Source organism: Ovis canadensis, chromosome 5, assembly GCF_042477335.2.
Source record: "Ovis canadensis isolate MfBH-ARS-UI-01 breed Bighorn chromosome 5, ARS-UI_OviCan_v2, whole genome shotgun sequence".
Lineage (NCBI taxonomy): Eukaryota > Metazoa > Chordata > Mammalia > Artiodactyla > Bovidae > Ovis > Ovis canadensis.
This window is the reverse complement of record NC_091249.1, coordinates 78,674,534-78,701,560: the sequence shown is the minus strand read 5'-3', so window position 1 is coordinate 78,701,560 and position 27,027 is coordinate 78,674,534. Positions and strand designations below refer to the sequence as shown.

Here is a 27,027-nt window from a genome sequence, read left to right as displayed (position 1 = left end):
AAAAGCACAGCTGGCATTATGTAAACTAACCGAAATGGGGGTGGGGAAGGACAACCTGTGTACGCTCCCTTCCCCTCATAGCACTGAGCCAGACTCAAAGGTGCAACGGTGTTGTACTCTTACCCTGGGCTAGCCACTAGCTAATCAATTTGGTGTAAATCACTTCATATTTGTGACTCAGTTTCTTCAGTAAAATAAGGGTGGTAATATTGGTTTGCAACATGAAAAAAAGTCAGATTTCTGACTATACTTTGAGAATGGAAGGAAACAAACACGCAAAATGTTTTTTCCAAGCATATTTCATAAACCAGGAAATTGATGCTAACATACAGTGTTTCTCTTCTGGATTGTCTAAGTTTTATAAGAAGATGCATTAATATAGTCTCATGGTGAAAAATGCACATTGTTGTTAAATTGCTAAGTTGTGTCCAGCTCTTTTGTGACTCCAAAGACTATTGCCTGCCAGGCTCCTCTCTCCATGGGGTTTCCCAGGCAAAAAATACTGGAATGGGTTGCCACTTCCTCCTCCAGGGGTTTTTCCTACCCAGGGGTTGAATCCTTGTCTCCTGCATGGCAGGTGGATTCTTTACTACTGAGCCACCAACGAAGCCTGAAAAATTCATAGTATTATAGTCCAGTGGCTAAGATTCCTGGTCAGGGAACTAGATCCCACAGGCCTAAAGATCCTGCATGCCGCAATGAGATCAAGGATCCCATGTGCTGCAACTATAACCCAGGCAGCCCCTAAATAAATAAATAAATAAATTTTAAGTTAAAAAAAAAGAGCAATCAGTTATATATGAAATGTGACCCCAACTTTTCTTAAAAAGGCATAAATACACTGAAGAAGATAAACATAAGGAAATCCAACAATATGTTTACACTGCTGATTATTAGCTTTGTTTTATTTTTCTATATTTTCCTTTTTTTCTCTAATGAGTATATATTATTTTCATAAACAGAAAAAGTACAATTATTCTTAAAGAAAAATAATGTATTCAAGGCTAAGCAAAAGCAAGTTGGATGTCATTGACTTGTGAGTCATCGGAAACCTTTAAGATTAAAATTCTGCCTTTTGGAAGTACCTGTTCCCCAACCATGAGTCAGTGCCTGTTTGTTTTGTTTTGTTTTTTTCTCTTTGAAAGCTTCACACAGAGCTCCCCATTCCTTTGGTTTCCAGAACTTCACCTCCTTGCCTGACGGTCGTCCTTTTGAGCTCAAGCCTGGCTGTTCTCTGTGGAATTAGAGACCCCTGAAATCCCTGCAGAGTCACCAGTTTACTTCATTAGCCAGGAGGCCTGTTATTCATCAGTTTTTAAAAAAAGAAACCATAGCATTCGTCCGGATCCCCTGCCCTCAACACCACCCTTTTTTTCAGTCCATGAGGATCTTCCTCAGTCCCTCACAGTTTTAGTGAACCTAGAAATGCAAAACATTCAATGGCTCCTCATTTCCTTTAGGGTGGGTATCATCCTACTTTTTTAGTCTGACATTTAAGGACCCATAGTAGAATTCCTTGGTGCCTGAGACGGTAAAGAGTCTGCCTGCAATGCAGGAGACCTGAGTTCGATCCCTGGAAGATCCCTTGGAGAAGGAAATGGCAACCCACTCCAGTATTCTTGCCTGTAAAATCCCATGGACAAAGGAGCCTGGTACGCTACAGTCCATAGTGTCGCAGAGTCGGACACAACTCTGCGATTTCACTTCCACTTTCAAGGACCCATGTGATCTGACCCACCTTTCCTTATCACTCCCACAAGTCCATCAGACAGTGTGCTAGCCAGCCACACAGCCAGGCCAGGAAAGAAGAGCAATCAGTGAAGACAGTTGGGTGTAAAAATGCAATGGGGAGGCACTTTCCTGGTGGTCCAGTGGTTAAGAACCCATCTTGCAAGGGAGGGGATGTGGGCTAGATCCCTGGTTGGGGAACTGGGATCCCACGTGCTTCGGAATAACTAAGCCAGCACATTGCAACTAGACAGTCGGTGTTCCCCGGTCGCTCAGTGGTAAAGAATCTGCCTGTGATGCACGAGATGCAGGTGATGTGGGTCTGTGAGCACTGGGTCCGGAAGATCCCCTGGGGGAGGAAATGGCACTCTAGCACTCTTGTCTGGGAAATCCTAGGGACAGAGGAACCTGGTGGGCTACAGTTCATAGGGTCCCAAGAGTTAGACACAACTGAGAATGCATGCAGATTCCTCCATAACGAAGACCTGAGGCAGCCAAATAAATACAAGTATATACATTTTTTAAACGCAGTGGGGAAAGGTGGGGACTATGGCAAACTGGTGCTAAAGCACAGATTTTTTTAAAGGGGCTGTCACTTCTTGGTGCCAACCAATTGCCTGATAGGATCTTTCAAGAGAGTCGAGAAACCTGATCTTTATTTGACTTTTAAATATTTGCAAGCTAATTCACAAGACATATTTGACCACTCTGCTGACCATAATTTGTGGCCTGTCAAAGGCACATATTGAACTTTCGCCCTCTGTACCTTCACTTCTGCTGTTCTCACTGCCAAGAACCCTCTCACACTCATATGGGTCTCAGGAGCTCCCCCTATGTTGTCAGGCCCAGCTGAAACACCACTTCTTCTGTGAGCGTTTCCGGATGACCTCAGCTAGAAGTGATACCTCCCTCCCTGGGGCTGCCCCCATTTAGTCCTCATCTCAGGCCACGGTTATTTTGATGAGCCCTGTCTCTCTTGGTAGATAATGAGCTCCTAAAATACAGCTGACCCTTGAGCAACGCAGGACTGAGGGGCACTGACCATCCCTGTAATGGAAAACCCACACCTAGCTTTATAGCTGCCTTCTTCACCTGCAGTTCTGCATGCTCGGGTTCTACCAGCTGTGGATCATATAGCACTATTGTAGTATTTATTGAAAAAAAGACTCACGCGTTAAGTGGACCATGCAGTTCAAACCTGTGTTGTTCAAGAGTCAACTATACTCAACGAATATTTATGGAGCACCTGTTTCATGGCAGGCACCAGGTTAGGCAGTGGGTATACAGCCCTCAGCAAGATGGAGAGTCTTTGCCTTGGAATACAGAGTCTAGTACAGGCTAGATTTTAAATGAGTCATTCTCAAGACACCTAATTTCAGTGTGTGATGAGTTTTAAGGAATTAAGAGAGTTTCTAAAAGGAACTTAATCCAGGCAAGGGGATTAAACTGGTCACGGGGCTGCTCAGGGAAGCATTAGCACTAGCTGCCACCTAAGGCTGCCCAGTTTATATACTGCACTAAGGTAACAGGAGGGAAGGGTGGCTGAGAGCCTAGATCCCACCCAAGCTGTGCCTTTTCTTTTTTGGTCTCCATGGGCGACTCCTAGGATCTCAGTTCCCCGACCAGGAACTGAACCCAGGCCGTGGTAGTGAAAGGCCCGAGTCCTAACCACAAAGCCATCAGGGAGCTCCCAAAGTTGTGCTTTTTTTCTAATTTGCGAAAAAGCATTTGTAGACTAGTGGGGGCAGTGTTTAGTTCCTCCTCTCTTTCTACCATCCCCATAACACAAAAAGCTGCTCTGCTGCTGCTGCTGCTGCTAAGTCGTATCTACCAGAACATACCCCTTAAATCCTACCTTTAAAGGCTGTGGGGACCAAGGAAGGCATCTCTGAAGAAGAGACACAGGAGTTGAGACTGACGGTAAGAAGGGGCCAGGCAGCCAAGATATGGGGAACAGCATGTACAAGGCCTCTGAGGAAAGTACCAAAGCTGAATGGTCTCATAAGCAGCCAGTGTGGCTGAAGCCTGGATAGACAGGGAGCTGGGTGGGCTGGGCAGTGACCGCACACCACTCATGGCCTGGAAGGCTATGTTAAGGGGCTCGATCCTCATCCTGAAATGTCTCATATCTGCCCCTCAATGACCACGCTGCTTATGGGTGTCACTGCCCGTGGGTGGCCCCACAGAGAGCATGATAACACAAACTACCTTTGCAGCGTGCCCACCATGAGCCATATACTGTGCTGGGGCCACACGCCACTTCCCTTTTCCTTCTCTACCCTCCTAAGGAAGTGTTCTTTGATTTCAATTGAGCAATGAGAACACTGAGGCACAGAGAAGATGAGCAGCCTACCCGAGGTGACTTGGCTATCAAGAGGTGGGGTGGGACTCCAAGCCTCTGACTCTAAGCCCTTCATCCTGGCTGCCCTGTAGCAAAAACCCTTGCGAATAAACAGAAGGCACAAGGAGCTGGGAGCCTGGAAGCTCAGAGGGCTCTGGGGGCTTGCAGCATTGGCATCACTAGGAACCTTGCCAGAAATGTAGGCGCTTCAGTTCCACTCTAGTCCTACTAAATCACAATTCGCCTTTTACAAGAATCATGTGAAAGAAACACTACACCACAGAATAATCCAAGCACACTGGCATATTTCATTTGCAGCTCTTATACAACAGTCTAGTGTCTCAAAGGCCAAGTCTCTAGTGACTTGAGAACTACCTATTACAACCAAATTTTCCAGAGCTGCCGACTGCGCCATCCTTCCACTTGCCCTAGTTCTGCCTCCTATTCCAACTCTAAGGGAAAGATCAAGATGCAGCTGCCATCACCTCCAGAGACAGGCAACATTCTGTTTCTGCTCAATTCCTTAGCATGGATCCGCTTTCATATAGAAAGAAACCTGAAGTCATTAGACCCTTCTCCTGGTTAATCACTCTCCAAAACATCTTCTATACGGGGTCCACTCTGATCCCCAGATCGTTTCCTGGAACCTACTTTTCACACGTCAATCCCTTTTCTAAGCCTGCACACCAGGGGAAGTAGAATGTTTTGGTGGACAAGACTGGCAGAATGGTTTGGTGGTCGAGATTAGCAGGTGAGGGAAAGCTGGATTCTCCTGTGTTAAGGCCAGATATTGTGTGACTAGGAATCTCCCACTTCCATTTCCTCATTCCTATCTGAGAAGTGGGCAGAAGGACTAGATTAGGAATCACTAAATGGTGGTTTGGCAGGTAACAGAAAGGAAGTTCAATAGCCCAGGTGAAACAAGAAGGAGCAGTGGGGGCTGTGGCAAATTAGAGAATACCATGCCTTGATTTAAAAAGGCAGCCCCACTCAGCATTAGGCTATTGTTGACATGGGAAATACAGGTTCAGTGTTGGCATATATGCTAATTTTTCAAGAGCTGGGAATCAACTTTTGCCCAATGAAATATCCTATGGTGTTTAAACACTGGCATCTGGTGAAACATAAACATAAACAACACTGCGTGGGTCAAAGTAAGATCAGGTGCAGGCCAGATCTGCCCATGGGCTGCCAGTTTGCGATGCCTGACGTAGATGCCGCCTCACGTTACTCAGAAGTTTATGATTCCATCCCACGTGCAGCTCTTCAAAACGCTGCTGTAAGGGCGGCGGAATCCGTGCGTTCTGGGGCCCGGCCGCTTCTGATCGCGGTCCTGGGCCCCACCCATGCCCTTGCCCAGCCCTCTCCGGGAGAGGACTGTACGCCGGGACTCAGCCCTGTCCCTGGTGGCCGGGATGGGTCGCATGGCTTCTTCACACCCTCCCTACCTGCTCGCCTGCTCTCCCAACAGAGCCGCAGCGATGACTCAGCCTCTGGCTGCCCAAGCCGGGTAGGGAGGAGCAGGGGCGGGGCAGGGGAGAGGGGCGGGCTGAGCTGGGCCCACGTAGGGGGGAGGGGAGAGAGGAGGCCGGAGGATCTAGGAGAAAGGGAGGAAAGCCGAGCAGTGGGGGAGGAGGGGGGGGAGGAGGGGGGGAGGAAGGCGGAGCAGTGGGGGAGGAGGGGGGTGGGGAGGAAGATGGAGCAGTGGGGAGGAGGGAGTGGGGAGGGGAGCTGCTCCTGGGGAAGCCGAAGGTTCAGCCCCCACCTCCTCCCCGCGCCCCTCTGACTTAGGGATGGCGGGGGCCCTCGAGCAGCAGAGAGGAGCGGGTGGCGAGGGGGCGAGGCACCGAAGGGAAGGTCGTGAGCTCCCGGCATTCGTCCCCCATCCCTGAGTGTCCTTGTTGGCCCGCGGTTCCCAGCCACGCCTGCGGACCACCCCGGCCGCGGTTGGATTAGTGCTGGGAAAGACACCTTTAGACATGGCCCCTTCGTGAGCACCTCCCTGCCTGTGGAGGCCTTGCGGGACTGCAGTCAGAAAAGGACAGCAGGGAGATGGAGCCCTGCGTGCTCGGGCGGAGAGAAAAACCGCACCGCCGGCCCGCAAGTGGGAATTTAAAGGCAGAAATGACCTGCTGGAGCATTTTGCTGGGCCACACAGTAGCTATAAGGCAAGGATGAATTTGGAAGGTGGCCCCAGGAAGTTTCCTTAGCAATTTTTTAATGATATGGATTGACGAATGAATGAAATATGGTACAGGAGCATATCTGTGTGTAAGAGAAGGCAGGTTTTTTTTTTTTAAATGTCGTTTTGTATGTCTGTGTGCGGTTTGCGAGGATGTCTATAGGAATCTGTATGTGTATCTTGAGTGATGTATGCATATGTATCTTATGGACATAAGCACATTGATAGCTGGATAGATGTGCTCAGACGGCGTCTCTGTGTATATGCACAGGTGTTTTTATATGCCTGTTAGACAGGTGTTAAGACCTATGGGCTTTCCTTGGTTTGTATTTAAATATGTGAATGGACATAAATCTGTGGGTTTGTGAATGTGACTACATATATTAATACTTGGGTATGTGTTGCTGGCTGTTATGTGCCAGTGTTGTACATGTGAGTGTGTGTGTGTATGGGACTCTGTGTGTCTTAGTGAGATTGAATTATGGTTGTGTATGTGTGTTAATGAGTGTATGGGAATGTATTTGTGAGTCTGTGAAGAAGGCCAGAGTGTGCTTTAAGGTTGCTTATGTGTTTAAATAAGAACGTGTGTATGTTTTTCTAAGTCTATGTGGATGTGACTAATGAGTCTGGGTGTGTCTCTGTAGCCATCCTATTGGGTCAGTCTGTGATAATCAGTCTGTGATTCTTAAGGGTTAGGCTGATTTAGGTGCTTCTTGGAGGAGGAGGTCCTCAGGAGGTGGGGACTGTAGAGGCAGGAAAAGCCCCTGGTGTGCTGGCCCAGTGGCCTTCCAGAGCCGTGGGGGCCAGGGTGAGCAATGTGGGCTGAAGCTAGACACAGTGGCCTCGAATGCCAGAATAGGGCTTCCTCCTGGTCCTCAGGGCCTCCTCTGCCACCTCCGCCCTCTCAAGTCTGCTTCTCCTGGAACCCCCTTGTTGTCTACCTTGTCAGTGCTCTTCTGCAGGGGTATGCCCTCAGTCATTAACAACAGTGACATTATATCAACAGACATTTCTTCAAAGAACACATACAGATGTCCAAAATGCACATGGAAAGGTGCTAGGCATTGCTAATTATTGGAGAACAGCAAATCAAAACTACAATGAGCTATCACTTCACACCAGGCAGAATGGCCATCATCAAAAATTATACAAACAATAAATGCTGGAGAGGGTAGAGAAAAGAGAACCCTCCTACATTGCTGGTGGGAATGTAAATTGGTGCAGCCACTATGGAGAACAGCATGGAGGTTCTTTAAAAAACGATAAATAGAGCTACTATATGATCCTGACATCCCTCCTGGGCATATATTTCAAAAAGATAACATGCACCCCAGCATTCATTGCAGCACTATTTATGGTCACCAAGACATGGAAGCCACCTAAATGTCCATCGCCAGAGGAAGAGATGAAGTGGTACATGTATACAATGGAGTATTATTCAGCCATTAAAAAGAATGGAATAATGCCATTGGCAACAACGTGTTTGGACCCAGAAATTATCATACTGAGTGCAGTAAGTCAGGGGAAACCAAATATCATACATCACTCATATGTGGAATCTAATTTTAAAAAAAGACACAAATGAACTTATTTACAAAACAGAATTACAGATACTGAAAGCAAACTTGCGGTGACCAAAGAGGAAAGATAGGGGTGATGGATAAATCAGGAGATGGATTAACACACACATACTACTGCATAAGATAGGTAGCCAACAAGGACCTGCTGTATAGCACAGGGAACTCAGTATTCTGTGATAATCTGTATGAGAAAAAAATCTGAAAAAGAATGAATATATGTATAACTAAATCACTGTGCTGTACACCTGAAACTAATGCAACATTGTAAATCAGCTATACTCCAACGACTTTCCTGGTGGTCCAGCAGTTAAGGCTTCCACTGCAGGGAACATGGGTTCCATCCCTGGTGGGGGAACTAAGATCTTGCATGCTACATGACACAGCCAAAAACAAAATTATACTCCAATAAAGTTAAAAATAAATAACAATAACAGCACTATTATGGAGTATTCCTGTGTGCCTGCCGCCTGAAAGCAGTGAACTGATATTGGTTCAAATAAGTGTCCCCAGTTTTGCAGGGTGGGCCACCGAGGAGGTGATGTGCCTATTCCTGGTTACACAGCTAGTCAGGGTGCCTCAGAGTCCAGGGGCTACATGACCCCTCCTCTGCTGGACCAGGCAGGGTCTCACAGCCGTGGTATGATTGACACTTGTAGTCAGCAGTTCAGTGTTACAGGGCTGCCCTGTTTGCTGGAGGATCTTCAGCCTCATCCTTGGTCTCCATACGTGTGTGCTGCGCTTAGTCGCTCAGTCGTGTCCGACACTGCAACCCCATGGACTGTAGCCTGCCAGGCTCCTCTGTCCATGGAATTCTCTAGGCAAGAGTACTGGAGTGGGTTGCCATTACCGACTCCAGGGGATCTTCCTGACCGAGGGATTGAACCCGGGTCTCCTGCGTCTCCTTCATTGGCAGGTGGGTGCTTCACTACTGAGTCGCCTGGGAAGCCCTCAGTGGCATCTGTGTATCAGAGGCCAGCAGCACCTCCCTTCCCAGCTGTGACAACCAGAATGCCTCTAGGTATTTCCAAATGTCTCCTGGGGACAAAATCACGCCTGATTGGGAACCAGTGCACTAGACCATCCTGCCTTCCTCAATAGATGTGTTCTGAGAGGCCAATCTGCACCCTGTCCGGTGGCTTCAGTGGTTCCTCTTCTTTCCCAATGATCTTCACTTCCACTTAGGTAGCCCCTTGCCTCTGTCGCAGTCAAACAGGAGGTTAACTAGCTAGGCCACCTTGTCCAGCAGCTCAGCCTCTCTAAACCTCAATCACAGAAAGCATAGGGCTTAGCACCCTGTAGATACCACTATAGCTCTTATTATTTAAAAAATAATTTTATTTACTTCTTTTTGGCTGCGCTGGGTCTTCTCTGCTGTGTGGGCTTTCCTCTAGTTACGGCGAGCGGGGGCTACTCTCTAGTCTCAGTGCGCAGGTTTCTCATTGCCGTGGCTTCTCCTGCTGCAGAACCCGGGCTCAAGGGCATGCTTAGTTGCCCTATCGCACATGGGATCTTCCCGGATCAGGGATCAAACCCGTGTCTCTTGTATTGGCAGGCGCATTCATTACCACTGTATGTGCTCCGCTTAGTCATGTCCGACTCTTTGCAACATTAGGGAGTATAGCCTGCCAGGCTCCTCTGGCCATGGGGATTCTCCAGGCAAGAATACTGCAGTGGGTCGCCCTACCTTCCTCCAGGGAATCTTCCCAACCCAGGTCTTTCGCATTGTATAGCTCTTATTATTATCATCCGAGTCACAGGGCTTCCCGGGGGTCAAAGCCAGGAAGAAGAGGGCCCCACGCCAGCTGACTCTCTCTGCCCCAAGCTGTGGATGATGCTGGTTCTGCGAGTTTGTTTTCCTGGTTCAGTGAGAAGGACACGGTGCTTCAGAGTTGGGCCAAAGCTGGCTCAATGTGATGCTATCATATTTATGCTATTTTGTCTTTACAGTAAAACAGCCTGATTTTTTTCCACCAGCAGAACCTGATTTTCGTGAGTACACACTGCTTTGTGGCCAATGCAGGTACTCAGAGGGATAAGGCGGAGCCATGAGTAGGACTATCCCATGTCTGGGCTGGGACTCCAGCTACAGACAAGACACAGGTGGCAACACCTGCAGAGGCCTCCCACCTCCAGAGTCATGCCTGACTCTGCCACTCAGGAAACTCTCTTCGCCTCTTAACTGTGTGTTCCTTTGCTGTGCCATCTTTCCTGTTCTCCAATCCCTACAGTGTTCCTGATATTTACAGGGCCCTACACCCAATCCTCACCCAAGGGTGAGGGTTCTGACGCCTCATTGCCTGAACCTGTGCAATCTTGAGCAGAGCACTTCACTCTCTGTGCCTTAGCTCCCTCATTTTGAATACTGGGATCCCTGTGGACCCCCCTGGTGGTCCAGTGATTACAACTCCATGCTTGCAATACAGGGGGCTTGGGTTTGATCCTTGGCTGGGGAACTAAGACCCCACATGCTGCACAGTGCAGCCAAATAAATAAATAAAATGAGGATCCTAGAGAGGCCCAGTCTGGAAAGATGAAATGTGAAAGTGCATATAAAGGATGCTAGGCGTGTAGTAAGCCCTTAAATAACTAACAGCTCCCGTTACTGCTGTTATTCTTCATTAACCATGAAATACAAATGCACTCTTACTCATTGCCAGGCACTTAATCTGCCCAGGATTCTCTCATTTGATCCCTTCAGCAGCTCTACAGGAAGGTACTATTGTTAGTCTCAGCAGGGAAGAGGAAGTTCAGGTTCAATGATGTTAAGTGACTGACCCAAGGCGACTGAACTAATATGAACCAGAACCAAAGTGTTGTTACTGCAAAGCCTGTCTACACTGAGCTTCTCCACCCAAAGCAGATTTTACCATAGGAAGGAAGGGCTCCTCTCTAGCTAGGGGACCCCTGCCAATCTGAGAGGGCTGGAGAAGAAGGCAGTGAGGGGGCTGGACAAAAGGAGGGGTTTGGCTCAAAATGGGTGAAGTTTCCCTTCTCAGCTTTTGATGAAATCACCTAACAGAGTGGGGCTGTGGTCTCATGACCTCCAAGTGGTGTTGCCAACTTTTTCCTTGTGTGTAAAGTTTATTTTTATTACAAGCCAGCGTGTATACTGTTCCAGTGCTTTTTGTTTGAATTGGATTGTAGGGAGGTACAGAAGGGTATAACTCACAGGATGGAGGGGAGCACAATTTAGAGCTGGTGCCAGAGAAAGGTGGTGTGTTTACCAGGAGCTGTGAGATTGAGGCCAGGTGAGTATATAAGAGAGGACAGCCTTGTGGAAGGGTTAGTTCTTCCAACGCACGTGCCAAAGAGGACAGAGAGGGCCACGCGATAACCGTTCTGTTTTCTTTTAAAGATATTCAAGGCATTGTTTTTCCTTGTACTGTGATGGTGTATTTATTGCCATGTAGCAAATTACCCCAAAGCTTAGTGGCTTAAAACAAATATTATCTCACCGTTCCTGTGGTTTAGGAATGCAGGAATGATTTAGCTGTGGAGGCTCTGGCTTTGGAGACTTTCATGAAGTTGAAGTCTAGATGTCAGCCAGGTCTGAAGTCATCTTGACTGGAACTGGGGGATCTGCTTCCAAGATGGCACACTCACATGGCCGTTGGTGGGAGGCTTCAGCTCTTCACCATGTGGACCTCTCAAAGGGCTGCTTGAGTGTCCTGACACCATGGAGCTAGGGAGAGCAAGGTGGGGGAGCCACACTGTCCTTTATACCTAGCTCCAGAAGTTACTCATCATTGTTTCCTGAATAACCTGTTGCTGACGCACGTCAGCCCTGCTCAGTGTGGGAGGGCACCATACAAGGACGTGAATACCAGGAGGCGAAGATCATGGGGCCCTCTTGGAGGCAGCTATGATAGTGGTCATCGTTGCCCATTTGTGTTTTAATTGGAGTATAATTACTTTACAATGTTGTGTTGGTTTCTGCTGTACAATAAAATGAATCAGCCATATGTATGTATATAAATATATATCCCCTTCCTCTAGAACCTCCTTCCCACCCACCCCTACCCCACCCCTCTAGGTCATCACAGAGCCCTGAGCTGAGCTTCCTGTGCCATACAGCAGCTTCCCACTAGCTCTCTATTTTATACATGGTGGCCCGTTTGTTTACTACTGTATGGGAGACTCTGGATTTCAAAGCAAATCCAGTATTCAAACTGGGTTGTGAATACCAAAAAGCTGACAGCTGCTCATCCAATGGCTTCATTGTACCTGGACCTGCCTGTGAGGTCCTCTTGAGGGCATGGCTCTTGCAGTGTCGTAGGATGACTCCTTCAGAAGTAAAGTGTTATGATCCCGTGACGCTGAAAACGTGTTATTTGCTCCAGGTGCCAGCAGGTTGCAGTGGTTAAGAAGTATGAACCCAGTAACCAGGCAGACTGCTGCTACTGCAAGTCACATCAGTCGTGTCTAACTCTGTGTGACCCCAGAGACGGCAGCCCACTGGGCTCCCCCTAGTCTCTGGGATTCTCCAGGCAAGAACACTGGAGTGGGTTGCCATTTCCTTGTCCAGTGCATAAAAGTGAAAAGTGAAAGTGAAGTCACTCAGTCGTGTCCAACTCCTAGTGACCCCATGGATTGCAGCCTACCAGGCTCCTCCGTCCATGGGATTTTCCAGGCAAGAGTACTGGAGTGGGTTGCCATTGCCTTCTCTGGTAACCAGGCAGACCTGGAAACAGGCAGAACTGGATTTAAATCCTGACTGCCTTATTGATGATCTGGAAACTGGGCATCTGGCTTAACTTCTGAGCCTCAGTGCCTTTATGTATAAAGGGGATTAAGATAAACTTCATAGGATCATTAGGGAGATGAAATTCTGGATGGCAGAGCGATGATAATAGTAGTCACGTACTCTGCCAATGTTGACCCATAGGTTTGTTATTAATAGTGATAATAAAATTAATAATAGCTCACATTTATTGAGCACCTATTATTGTCAGTCTCGGAAGCTCAGAGCAGTTAAGAACCTTGCCTAAGAAACACAGCTAGGAGAACTGAGACTCAAACCCAAGTCTGTCTGTTTCCAACCAAACCACTGGAGAACTTACTGTTTTCACCTGACAGTCTGTAATGACAGACTCTACATGGTTTTACCTCTTTTCCTTTTCCCCCCTTTTTGGCTTCTTAGTAGTATATACGCTTGCATGTGTGCCGTCGCTTCAGTTATGGCTGATTCCTTGTGACCCTATGGTCTACAGGCCACCGGGCTCTCCCGTCCATGCGATTCTCCAGGCAAAAATGCTGGAGTGGGTTGCCATGCCTTCCTCCAAGGGATCTTCCCAACCCAGGGATCAGACCCATGTCTCCCGCGCTTCCTTTCTGGCTGCTTAGTAATACCTGGACAGTGCATAATTAGTTATCTATTTCCCCTGTTGTTGGATACTTAGTTTCTAATTCTTTACTATTAACAATGAGGCTTCAATGAGCAGCTTTGCTATCTATGCCTTTGCCGAGCTCACCATACGCCAGCGGCCGCACCAGGTACTTGACGCATGTACTTTGTTCAACCCTCCACCAGCCCAAGGACATCAACTAGGAAATGAAACTTTAAGGCTATGGCCTAACACATAGTACTTTTTATAAGGATTGGGAATCTCTTGCTTTCTCAGTGCTGAAGTTCCTTATTCCAATAGGGCCCCCAGGGTGTACCTGTCTCTCGCCTGTAGCACATTCCTGGGAAATCAGAGGGCAGGAGTCTGCAAACTCAGGTTTATTAGAAGGACAGGCTCTCAGCACCCGGCACTCCTCAGAGGCGGCTCTGTAACAGCCAGGATAGGCCCGATTATGCTGCAGTGACAACCAACCCCAAAAGAGTGCCTTAAAACATCCATTGTGGGGTTGTGGCCAGCTCTATTTTGTGTTGTCCTCACTCCAGGCCCCAAGTCTGTAGAGCAACCACCAACCTGAATTCTGCCACTAGCCATTCCAGGAAGCAAGAGAGAAGGCAGTCATTCGCATGCTGGCTCTTAAAGCTTTCACCTGGAAGGGTCTGCTTACTTCCTCTCATTTTTTTTTGACAAAGCAGCATAGGTACTTGCATATGTACCTCTACAAATGTGTGCATCCTGCTGTGCGCCCCGAGAAGCGAGGACGTCTGTGAACAGCACAGACGACCACCACAGGCCTTTCTCCTCCTGGCCATTTAGAGTCAGGCCACCAGAACCATGTTTTGGAACAACTCAGTCCAGGTCAGAAGTGCCCAAGGATGTCTTAGCCTTCTGTCCTGGAAGAAAGACTCTTACCTCTCGACCCCTCCTACTCACACCCTGAAGCTGAGCTGGCCCTGAATCTCTGGGGCTCTAGGAGATAAGGAGAGCAGAGAAGGGTGGGTCTAGGGAGATGGACCGGGGGTGGCCATGAGGGGAGCTCTGTATTCTGAACTCTGTATTCTGTATCTGCTGTGCTGTGACTGTGTGTCTGTGCTTTGGGGCAGTAGAAAGGGCATTTGATTCCTCTGTGACCTTGGAAGGTTATCTGAGAACAACCTAAACACACCTCAAAGCAGAAGGGCTATACAGCTAGGATACTAAATACTAAGGAGAAATGATAAAGGGTGTTTATATTTATACAGATATACCTTGAAAACATGATGTTGAGAGGGAAATACAGCAAGTGGCAGAACGATATGTGCAGTGAGATGCCATTTACGTAGCTTAGAAACACATGCCCCGAACAACACTACACAATTGTTCTCTGATGCAGGTGGTACAGATGACGGTGGTTGTGGGGTCTGGAGGGGCTGAGACAGAGAATGAAGCGGACAAGTGGGGCTTCAACTCTATTCGTAATTTAAAATAAACATACAGGATAAGCTGATTTAATAAGATTTTAATAGCTGTCAATTCTGAGTAGGAAGACTTGGATGCCTGTGATATTACTGTTTATATTTTATGTTCTATTTTATGTTTATATTTATGTTCTTAGGATGAAAAGGGGGAAAGCCTGCTGGTCTCTTAGGTCTTAGTTTCCTCCTCTCTAAAATAAGGTCATTGGACTTCCCTAGTGGTCCAGTGGTTGGAAAACCACCAGCCAATGCAGGGGACACAGGTTCAGTCCTAAGCCCCTGCGCCACAGCTACTGAGCCCGTGAGCCTACAGCCCGCGCTCCACAATGAAGCCGCCACCATGAGACGCCCGCTCACTGCCACTAGCGAGTAGCGAGTAGCCCCTGCTCACCACTAGAGAGTGCCGAAACAAACACCCAGTGTAGCCGGGGTTGGGGGGGGTGGGGGGGAAGGTCATTGATCTAGAACAGTGGGGATGGTTATCACAGACTAACGAAATTTCAGGAAAGAAAATTGGAGACAGGGGAGTTCATTTTTAAAAAAAGAATATATTTTATTTGGTTACATTGGGTCTTAGTTTCAGCATGTGGGATCTAGTTCCCTGATCAGGGATAAAACCTGAGCCCCCTCCATTGGGAGCACAGAATCTTAGCCACTGGACCACCCAGGAAATCCCTCAGGGATGTTCATTTTAAATTTTGCCCACAACAGGTTTTAAGAAAATAGAAGTATCTATTATGATATGAGAGCTGATTATAATTTTATTCTTATTTTCCAATAACTTATTAAGTAAAAGAAATACATACTCATTGTAAAACATTTGGAAAAGTTATTGTGAATAGAATAAATTCCCCTATTCTCACCACCCAGAGGGATAATTGCTATTTTATATATGTATGTGTATGTGTGTGTGTTTATAGTGTGTGTGGTGTTTCTAATTTACATATGACTTTTGTTCTTTTTTTCTTATTGTAAAATTAGTACATTAGTGGGGATTTTTTAAAAAGATAAATAGAAGAAAATGGAGATAATAACAAATTGAGCTTTCTACCCATAAATTTATTTTTCTCATTTCACCTTGAATCAGTGAAAACTTGTCAGACTGGCATTTGGGAATAAGTAGAAGGAAGAATAATAAATAATATTTATTGAGCCCTTACTATGTACCAAGCCTTGCACCAAATGCTTTACAGGGCTTATCCCACTTGATCCTCATCACAACCCTACGAGGTAGACACGTTTACTGCCCCCTTCACAGATGTGGACGCTGAGGTTCAGAAAGACAAAGTAACTTGCTCCGAGTTACACATCGCCTAGAACCTGATGTCCAGAGAGATTAAGTAACCTGTCAGTTCCCGTGTCACTCCCTGAGTAATTTGCCCTGAGGACCAGAGGGTGGCCTGCTCAGGGTCTGAAGTTCAGCCTGGGGTCAGGGGACAGAGGAGCTACTGCTCAGGTCCCAGTAGCATGTGGTCAGGAACGTGGTGGCCCTGGTTGGAGCGGTCTTCTCTGAGAGGAGCTTTTGTGGCCTGGTGATGGGGGTAAAATTTTTTCTTCTCATCAGCCAAGGGCAAGGCCAGAGCTGTCTCATCTCCTCGCCCCTCTGAATCGGCCTCCGGGGCCTTGGTCCAGGGTCAGCCCTGCCCAGGGGCCCCTGGGAAAGCTCAGGTCTGCCTGCTCACACCCTGCTGCACCTTCGCGTTTGGACCCCGACTCCTGTCTCCCAGAAACCAGACAGCAGCACCTTTCATTCGTCTGTCACATGTCACACGCTCACTCAGTCCCCTCCTTTGGACCCCAGGCCTGCCACGTGCCAGGTGCTACGGTGAGCGTGGAGGGCGGGTCTGGTGAGGAATAAGAAGAGATCTCTGCTCTCATGGAACTGTCTTAAACAGAGAGTCTGAAGGTGGGAAGAGAAGGGTCCCTGGCAACTGTTCTTTGCTCACCTCCATGCTTCAGACCAGGCAGGTCTGCTGGCAACATGCCTACTCAGCCCACCAACAGGCGGATTAGGACAGCGAGCGCCATCCTGCCAACAGGCACAGGTGTAGTGAACCCAACGCTCACACAATCTTAGGAGTCTTCTTAAGGAAAAGAGTTCAAATCCAAAATTATAAATACAGAATTAGTGCAAACTCGAATGTTTACTTAGCACATGAAAAGAAATCACAGCAAACAGCAAAGCTTTAAAAAGCTGTCAGAACAAAGGAGGCAAGAATATGCAATGGAGTAAAGACAATCTCCTTAACAAGTGGTGCTGGGAAAACTGGTCAACCACTTGTAAAAGAATGAAACTAGATCACTTTCTAACACCGCACACAAAAATAAACTCAAAACGGATTAAAGATCTAAATGTAAGACCAGAAACTATAAAACTCCTAGAGGAGAACATAGGCAAAACACTCTCAGACATAAATCACAGCAGGATCCTCTATGATCCACCTCCCAGAATTCTGGAAATAAAAGCAAAAATAAACAAATGGGACCTAATTAAAATTAAAAGCTTCTGCACAACAAAGGAAAATATAAGCAAGGTGAAAAGACAGCCTTCTGAATGGGAGAAAATAATAGCAAATGAAGCAACTGACAAACAACTAATCTCAAAAATATACAAACAACTTATGCAGCTCAAGTCCAGAAAAATAAACGACCCAATCAAAAAATGGGCCAAAGAACTAAATAGACATTTCTCCAAAGAAGACATACGGATCGCTAACAAACACATGAAAAGATGCTCAACATCACTCATTATTAGAGAAATGCAAATCAAAACCACAATGAGGTACCACTTCACACCAGTCAGAATGGCTGCGATCCAAAAATCTGCAAGCAATAAATGCTGGAGAGGGTGTGGAGAAAAGGGAACCCTCCTACACTGTTGGTGGGAATGCAAACTAGTACAGCCACTATGGAGAACAGTGTGGAGATTCCTTAAAAAATTGCAAATAGAACTACCTTATGACCCAGCAATCCCAATGCTGGGCATACACACCGAGGAAACCAGAATTGAAAGAGACACATGTACCCCAATGTTCATCGCAGCACTGTTTATAATAGCCAGGACATGGAAACAACCTAGATGTCCATCAGCAGATGAATGGATAAGAAAGCTGTGGTACATATACACAATGGAGTATTACTCAGCCATTAAAAAGAATTCATTTGAATCAGTTCTGATGAGATGGATGAAACTGGAGCCGATTATACAGAGTGAAGTAAGCCAGAAAGTAAAACACCAATACAGTATACTAACACATATATATGGAATTCAGAAAGATGGCAATGACGACCCTGTATGCAAGACAGCAAAAAAGACACAGATGTGTATAACGGACTTTTGGACTCAGAGGGAGAGGGAGAGGGTGGGATGATTTGGGAGAATGGCATTCTAACATGTATACTATCATGTAAGAATCGAATCGCCAGTCTATGTCTGACGCAGGATACAGCATGCTTGGGGCTGGTGCATGGGGATGACCCAGAGAGATGTTATGGGGAGGGAGGTAGGAGGGGGGTTCATGTTTGGGAATGCATGTAAGAATTAAAAATTTTAAAATTTAAAAAATAAATAAATGAATAAAACAGATTATTAGGTCAAAAAAAATAAAAATAAAAAGCTGTCAGAATTTCCCTGGTGGTCCAGTGGTTAGGACTCGGCTTTCATTGCCGTGGCCCAGGTTTAATCCCTGGTTGGGGAAATAAGATCCTACAAGCTGCATGGCATGGCCAAATGAAACAAAACCCATTGACTACCAAGTCCATAAGCCTCACAAAATCCAGAGTAATAAACTAACACTGTATTAATTGGCTGACACACCTCTATTATATTTTGTCGTACTTTTTTTGACTGCACACCCTTTGATCACTGTGTGGATGCATTTCCAGGGCCCTTCCTTGGGGAGGTGGCAGGGCAAGTGAGAGGCCCTGAAGTTTAGCTTCATTAGCTTCTTGGTAATTCTTTACCTCACCAAATCCTCAGACTAATCCTGTCTCGTAGGTGCCATTATTATTCTATTTCATAGATGGGGCAACTGAGGCTCAGAAAGAGAATGGCTTGTCCAAGGTCACTGCTCTCCACTATGACCTTCACACTATCCTGCCCTGAATACAGCTCCTGGGTTTGGTAAACAGACTCAAACACATCCCCCGCCCAAGTGCTCCCAAGTTGGAAGAAAAAGGCAAGACAAGAAACCTGGAAGAAATAAGCTCCATCACAACGCCCCCTTGCCCCTTCCCTCCTTCTGTCAGATATGATCAAACTTCCACCTCCTGCAGAAGTCTCTCAGGGCTCCAGGCGCCGTCTGGCCCCTTCCTCTTTGTATCATTGAATGAATTTATGTCCCCACATTGCTCTTCTTTCCCTATGGCAGGAGGGAGTCAAGGTTCCTCTTTGGGATATAGTTTCCCAAATTGGAAAATGTCTCTAAGGTCTCCTTCAACTATAGAAATACAGGATTTTTTTTTTTTTTTTTTTTTTTGAGAAAGCCTTGAATTCTTCTGGTCCAGTATCAAGGCTGCAGCACCATCCCATCCAGTCTATCACCAAACCCTCTGACCTCTCTGATCCAACCCCTGACTATGGCCCTGGCCAGGCTGCCACCTTCTCTCCCGCCTGGACTGTGACAACAACAACAGCATCGGTCTCCATACAGGCTTGAAAGAAAGTGAAAGTCGCTCAGTCATGTCCGACTCTGGCACCCCCGTCCATGGAATCCTCTGGGCCAGAATACTGGAGTGGGTAGCTGTTCTCTTCTGCTTTTCCCTTCTGAGTGACCTTTTAAAAACCGGGAATTTCCTAGCAGTGCAATGGTTAGTACTCGACACTCTCATTGCCATGGCCTGGGTTCAGTCCCTTGTCAGGGAGCTAGAGATCCCCCAAGCCATGGGGAGAGGCCAAAAAACCAAACTCAAACGAAAACCAGTAAAAACAAAAATACCTGCCATGGCTGCTGGGCTCCTGGGCCCCTGCTCATCTCTCTCTGGTATCCTCCAGCCCCACCATCACAGGCAAGCTTTTTCTCACCTCAGGCCTTTGCACATGCCATTCCCTCTCTGGGACACTTCCCCGTGCTTCCACAGGCTAACTCCTATGCATCCTTTCCATCTCAGGTGCAATGTCTTTTCTTCAGAGAGGGTTTCTCTGACCCCTCCATTTAAATGAAGTCCCTGGGAACAGGAACTGATGTCACCTGCTATATAGTAGGTTGAGAAATGGCCACCAAAGATATCAGGGCCTACTCTTTGGAACTTATAAAATTTACCTTGTTCGGAAAAAGGCTAACATTTGCAGGTGTGATTAAATTAAGGACCTCAGCATGGGGAGATTATTCTGGATTATCAGGGAGGGCCCTAAATGCAATTATACATACCCTTGGAAGAGAGAAATGAAGGGAGATTTGACACATACACAAAGAGGAGGCAACGCGAAGACGAAGCAGAGAGAGATTTGAAGATGCTTGCCTTAAAGACTGGAGTGATGTGGGCACAAGCCAAGGAGTGCCAGCAGCCACCAGAAACTGGAAGAGGCAAGGAGTGAATTCTCCACTAGAACTTCTGGAGGGAGTGCAGCCCTGCTAACATCTTAATTTCAGTCCAGTGATAGTGATTTGGGATTTCTGGCCTCCAGAACTGAGAGAATAAATGTCAGCTGTTTTAAGCAACCAAGCCTGTGGTACTTTGTTAGAGTGGCAATAAGAAACTAATACACCAACTCACTATCTTGTCTCTCTTCAATTCTTACAGAATTCTTACTTCATTCAGGATGCTCAGCTCAATTCTTCGTTTACCAGTCTTCTTTCCAGGTGAAGCTATGTGACTATGTTCTGGCCAATGAGGTATAAGCAAAGGATGTGCAGATTTCTGAGAAGGTGCCTTCAAAAGGAATAGAGAACACAGGTGTGCCCTTTTGCTCTTCCATCTTTCCTTCTTTCTGTCTGGAATACATACGTGAAGGCTGGCATTCCAGTAGCCATCTTGGAAACATGAGGTACAAAAGAGGCTTCTATACCTAAACTGCTGAACCAACACCTCCAGATTTGTCATTATGAAAAAAACAATTTTTTTTTCATGTTGATGCCACTGTCCTCAAAGTCTGTGTTTATAATAGCTGTTCACAATCCCCTCTGAAAAATCTTTCCTACTTTTCCATATCATGCCGTTTTTTTTTTACCCCATTGATGTCATCAGAATGTATAGTAATATCTATATTTGTGTGTTTAGCTATTTAACGTCTGCTTCCTCTACTAAACTATAATCTCCATGAGGGCAAGACTTAAGTCTGCTTTCTTCATAGCATAGGACCTGGTGTAGTGTAGGTGCTCAATCAACATTTATTGGATGAATGTATGTGTGAATGAATGAATAAACTATGCCTCATCTAATAAGGCCCCAGGCTCATTGCAAGACATAGAGCACACTTCATTTTTCTTATCTCTAGTCCAGTCCTGAGCTCCAAGTGAATGTTCCTGGAATTCGGATGAAGTAGAATGGAATACAAAGAAGAGAAAACATCTGGACTCCAGTCAGCCCTGTGGCTTGGTGAGAATGGGTGCTGAATAAAGGTTGGTTGACTGACTTGGGAACAGCCTGGCCCTCTGGAGAAGGACAAGGATGTGGGGGATGGCATTTCAGCTGGGACAAGAGGCCCCGAGAGTCCGGTGTCTGCCAGATCTCCTACCAACCATCAGCTTTGCAGGGCAGGCAGAAGCCAACTCGGAGCTCCCCCAGGCTGTGGCCACTTGAAGTTCCTGGTAAGCGAGGCTCAGAGAGGGGCAGGGGCTTGCCTGAGGTCACCCAGGATGTCGACAGAACCTAGATTCGGCCATGTAACTCCCAGCTCAGCTCTTCCTCCTGCTGGTTTTCTCACCTCTGCACTCTGGTGCCTTCAAGGCAAGGAGACCAAGGGAAACCAGGCCTGCATGCTGAGGGCTTCCTACATTCTAGCTGAAACATCAGCTGCCAGGGTTCAACCTTCCCATTTTATAGATGCCATCCCTGAGGCACTGTGAGGCTGTGGGTCCTGCACCGGAGTTTGCAGGGGCTGGAAACTCAGGCCAGGTGACCCCAGTGTTGAGCTTTCCCCACATTCGCATCCTGTCTCTTGACCCTGCCATAGCAATTCTCACTCCCCAAGCTAGGGGCAGAGTGTGACTTCCCACTGGGGCTCTCAAGCTCCAGACCCGAGGCTGGCAGTTTAGGACTTAACTGCTCATACTTGATCCATATGTCTAAGGTGCCTGAGAAACTTGCTTGCCTGACCACCTGTCCTTCAGGTGGAGAAAGGGGAAGCTGAGAGCATTCCAGGGTCTGGTCAGGGTCACAGGGCAACCAGTCATGGTGGAACCAGGGCCAAGGTCTGCTATGTCTCTCTTGGCCAGTGTTCAGCCATCTGCGGTTCAGTAATGACCTCTACACTCAGCCCTGGAGAAAAAGAATGATGCATCTTGGCGAGTCCAAGGTCAAGGGCACCTCCTTCCACAAATGTAGCCAATGCCTTGCACTCACATAGCCATTCTCAAACTTTTTGGTCTCAAGACCCTCTTAAAAATCACTGAACCCCAAAGATTTTTTGTTTATGGTGTTTATGTCTATCAACATTTACTGTATCAGAAATAGAAATTGAGACACTTAATAAATATCAATGATGTAAAAATAACTAAGCACTCTAACATAAATACATGTTATAAAAAATAACCATACTTTAGGAAAAAATTAGGGTGAAGAGTAGCACTGCTTTACATTTTTCCAAATCTCTTTATTGTCTGCTTTAATAGAGAGCAGCTGGCTTCTCACATCTGCGTCTGCGTTCTATCTGCTATGAAATACCGTGACACGTTGCCTCTGGGAAACTCCATAGTATACTCGTGAGAGAATGAGATTGTGAAAGCTCTTAGTCTTACAATGAAAACAGCTGTGACCTCAGGATCCCCTTGAAAGCATCCTGGAGATCTTCACGGGTCCCTGGACCATACTTTGAGAACCGGTGGTCTACATTCATGATTTATATGAAGTGGATCTGGTTGTCATTTGTATTTGATAGAGGCCCAAAGTGAGGCTCAGGCTTCCCAGGGGGCACTAGTGGGAAGAACCTGCCTGCCAGGGCAGGAGACCAAGAGACACTGATTCGATCCCTGGGTCAGAAAGATCCCCTGGAGGAGGAAATGGCAACCCACTCCAGTATTCTTGCCTGGAGAATCCCATGGACAGAGGAGCCTGGCGGGCTACAGTCTGTGGGGTCACCAAGAGTCAGACACGGCAGCAGGCATGCAATCACGAATGGATCAAGGTGAGGCTCAGCGAGGTTGCGAGGCTTGCCCCCAGAGACACATGACCAGTGAATGGTGCTGTCAGGATTTGAACCCAAGACCATCACCTCTAAGGAACTGTGTCCTTAACAGCAAAACTGTTCTCCCACCTCTGGCTGATGGACAGGGATGGTTGTAAGAGGGATGGTATCAGGAAGGAGCCAGAGGCTGTGGGATGCCATTAGGTAGGGAGAACCAAGTAGTGAGGTGGGTACAGAGTGTGTGCTCAGGGTCAGCCTGTCTGGACCCACATCCTGGCTCTGACGTGTGCATTCTGTCTGACCTGGGGCCAAGCTCTCAGCTCTGAGTTTCAGACATCCCCTCTGTAAAATGTGATAATATGCTATCTGCACCATAGGGTCTTTGGGAAGATTAAATATTAATTCATGTAAATACTAACAGTGCTCAATAAATGTGGATAGTGCATACATCCTTTGTTGCTATAAACTTGAGGACAGGGCTGTGCATATGTTTTCACTGAGGCTGGAGAGAGAGGCAGGGGTGCCTAGAGTACAGGTCCTGAGGGCCGGGGCCAGGGCAGTGAGGAGATAGGTGGCCTGAAGGGCAAGGGAGGGCTCAAACCCAGGGCGTGGTGCTCCCGAGTGCTGGGTATCTGCTGATGCTGACTCCATGACTTCAGGCGCCCAAGTCAGCTCTGAAATATGCTCTGACCAGAGGGCCGGCCGTGCCTGCCCCAGTGGACAGAAGCCAAATCTCTTGTTCAGGTCACCATCCTGGCCACTGTGTCCTGAGACCAGGCCTCCAAGAGTCCAGCCTAGAAAAGCCTCCAGACCACCTGCCTCTCCTGACCTCATTTGGGGAGCGAAGCCACGAGCTCTAGCTCCCTCTTCTCCTGTATTCCTGGCTCTAGAAAATAGTCTAGAACCACACTGTCAAGCGATCCTGGAGCCGCCTTGCCCAACTGCCCCCTTTCCCTTTTAGTAGGTGGGGAACTTGAGTCCCGGAGACAGAAAGGGGTGGCTCACACCACACAGCAAAGCTGGGAACACGAAGCCCAGATTGCCTGATGTTTGCTTCGGGTTGCGCCACCATGGCACATCCCACTTGCCTTGCTCAGCAGGGATTTAAGGCCAATGTGTCTGAGGACAGTGGCTCTGGAGCTCCCCTGTCTGGTACAAGTCTCAACTCTGCCACTTCCTGGCTCTGAGACCTCAGGCAAGATGCTTTGCCTCTCTATGCCTCATTTTCTTTAATTATAGAATGGGAACACATAATTTCACCTCCTTCGGTTAAGTATTGTATGGATTAACGCAAGCAGATCCATGCAAAGCACATGAGACACTGCTGAGCACTGAGCGCTGGTGGGCAACACGGACACCATCACCACCACCTTCACCATCCTCGTCGTGAGGAGATGCACTGGGGTGTTCCTTGTGGAGCATTTACCCTACTTTCTGCGAGGGAGAGGAGGGTAAAGGCAGAGCTGGATCCTGACCTCTGCATAGTAACTGATTCACAGGGCAATTTGGGGCAGATGGCCTGCTGTGTCTGGGCCTCTGGGATTCCAGCTGGAACAAAAGGATCTGTTTAAAAAATTCTTTTCTATTATACCTCTAGCCTCCTCTGGCAATAATGACCATAGAGATGTGTAGGGCTGCTCATTACAGTATAAGGTAGCAATAAACACCTGGAAAACAATCTTAAGGTCCTTCTACTCTGCAGCTTTAAAAATAAGAGTATAGTTCCAAACGGAAATAATCCAAATGTTCTTCAACAGGTGAAGGGAAACCCAAACTGACACATCGAAGCGGTAAAACACTCTTCTGCAATGAAAGGCAATGAACTCAGGACACAGCAACATGGGTGAGCCTCAGAAACATCACGCTTGGTGAGGAAGCCTTGCCCCAAAGAGTGCCTGCCGTGTTATCCGTTAAAGTGAAATTCTGGAGGACTTTCCTGGTGGTCCAGTGGTTAGGGATCTGCCTTGCAATGCAAGATTCCGTCCCTGGTCAAGGAACTAAGATCCCACAAGCCATGGAGTTACTGAGCTTGGGGGGTTCAACCGCTGAGCCAGCATGCCGGCCGCAGTTACTGAGCCCTGCATCACAACCGGAGAGTCTGTGCATCGCAACGAGAGAGCCCGTGTATTGCACCTAGGACCTGACACAGCCAAAAAGTAAACAAATAAATTTCTGGAAAAGGGAAATCTAAACTCTAGGGACAGGAAATAGTTTATTGGTTGCCTGGGGCTGGGCATGAGGACAAGAGATTGGTAACAAAAGGGCATGAGGGAATTTTGGGGGCGACAGAAATGTTCCAGGTCTTGATGATGGTGGTGGTTACATGGATGTATATAAATTTGTGAAACTCACTGAACTGTTCTCTTAAAATGGGTACATTTTACTCTATGTAAATCATACCACAATCAAATTGGTTAAAAAAATAAATGATAATTCACACATATAAGGAAAACTTTGAATTTGTCAGGAGTGGGCTACATCTTTGGCACCAATACGGCGAGATGTGCATGTTGCATTGTTAAAAGAAAAATAAAGGCAGTTACGCAACAAGGCAGGAGACCCTGATGGTTATGGAGAGAGATCTCTGGGGGCTGAGCCTGGGCCGCACGCCTCATGTGCATGCAAGGTTTTATAGATGAGAAGACTGAGGCGCGGAGAGATGAAGTAACACTTAGGAAGCCAAGAAGCTGCAGGGTTGGAACCTATCGCGACTCCAATCCAGTAAATAATTGCCAAGGTTAATCTATGTGCACAAAAAATCTGGAGAGATAACCCCAAACTAGGCCTGGGGATTGTGCATAGGAAACAGATTCACGGGCACTTTCGCTTTCAATACCATGTATTTCTGTTCTGTTACATTTGTTGTAACATACCTGAATCTTTCTAATCAGAGAAAGAAATATAGGGTTTTCTTTTTTTTTTTTAAATTACTAAAGAAAGTCCCCATCCTGTATCTCGTCTGCACAGGAGCTGAGCATCCACTCTCCACTTCTCCCTCCACCAGACAGGCCCATGTACCTGGCCAGAGCCTCGGGCCCCACTGATAAAGGCCAGGGGCCACCATATCAGGCCCACGCAGCCCCTGCAGTCCCATCCATCTGGTGTCCCCAGGGAGGGCGGGCCTAGTCCCAGGAACCAGCAGCCTCGGGGCCCTGGAGATAAGAGGACCTGGAGGGCTGGGCGGTGAGAGCCAGTGGGGTCAGGGACTGCAGCAGGGAGGGGGTCTGTGAGCCAGGGATGTTGGTGGACCTTTCCCCACTGAATAGACGAGGCTGCTAAGACCCAGGGAAGCTGTGACTAGCCTGCTCTGTTTGTGGATCTGACTTTGTCTGCTGTGTAGCCCTGGGTATATGTCTCTCTCAGATCCTCAAGGTCCCCCGGGATTCTTTGATTCCAGCCTGGTCCTCTTTTAGGAAGTAACCTGGGCCTGGAAAACATCCTTGAAAGCCCCCAGTGTATGAGCCAACATCGGGGTGGACACAATGTTCTTAGGACCCCAGAATCAACTCCAAGTGGTAAGTAGAGGTCCACTAGCCTGAGCACATGCGCACATGCCTGCCTGGTGCTGCCCAAGTCTGCAGATCCCAAGGACAAGCCTGGTCACCCCGTGCCAGGCCAAGGCTTGTTTACACGTCCAAAGGTCAGATGCCGCCTTCAAGGGCGGGCCTCAGCTGGGAAGAGTCTGCAACTGTGTGCCCAGGACACAGGCAGCATGTGCCCTGGAGAGGGGCGGGCACTCCAGAAGGGGCTGGAGGGAGATGACATGCAGCTTGCCCTCCATGGGGGCTACCTTAGTGGTACAGTGGTTAAGACTTCACTTCCACTGCAGAGGGCGCAGGTTCGATACCTGGTCAGGGAACCGAGATTCCACATGCCGTGCTTTGTTGCTGTTCAGTCGCTCAGCTGTGTCCGACTCTTTGTGACCCCATGGACTGCAGCACGCTAGGCTTCCCTGTCCATCCCCAACTCCCAGAGCTTGCTCAAACTCATGTCCATCGAGTTGGTGATGCCATAGAACCATCTGGTCCTCTGTCGTCCCCTTTTCCTCCTGCCTTCAATCTTTCCCAGCATCAGGGTCTTTCCTAATAAGTTGGCTCTTCGCATCAGATGGCCAAA

At 47.5% G+C, this 27,027-nt stretch overlaps 1 long non-coding RNA gene across 1 annotated transcript; it reads left to right on the top strand.

Annotated features, from left to right (window-relative positions):
* Positions 1-5,298: 5,298 nt before the first annotated feature.
* On the top strand, positions 5,299-25,363 carry LOC138441850 (uncharacterized). Its single transcript, XR_011257445.1, has 4 exons — positions 5,299-5,579; positions 20,370-20,522; positions 21,064-21,164; positions 24,669-25,363. It is a non-coding gene; the product is annotated as an uncharacterized lncRNA (long non-coding RNA).
* Positions 25,364-27,027: the final 1,664 nt, after the last annotated feature.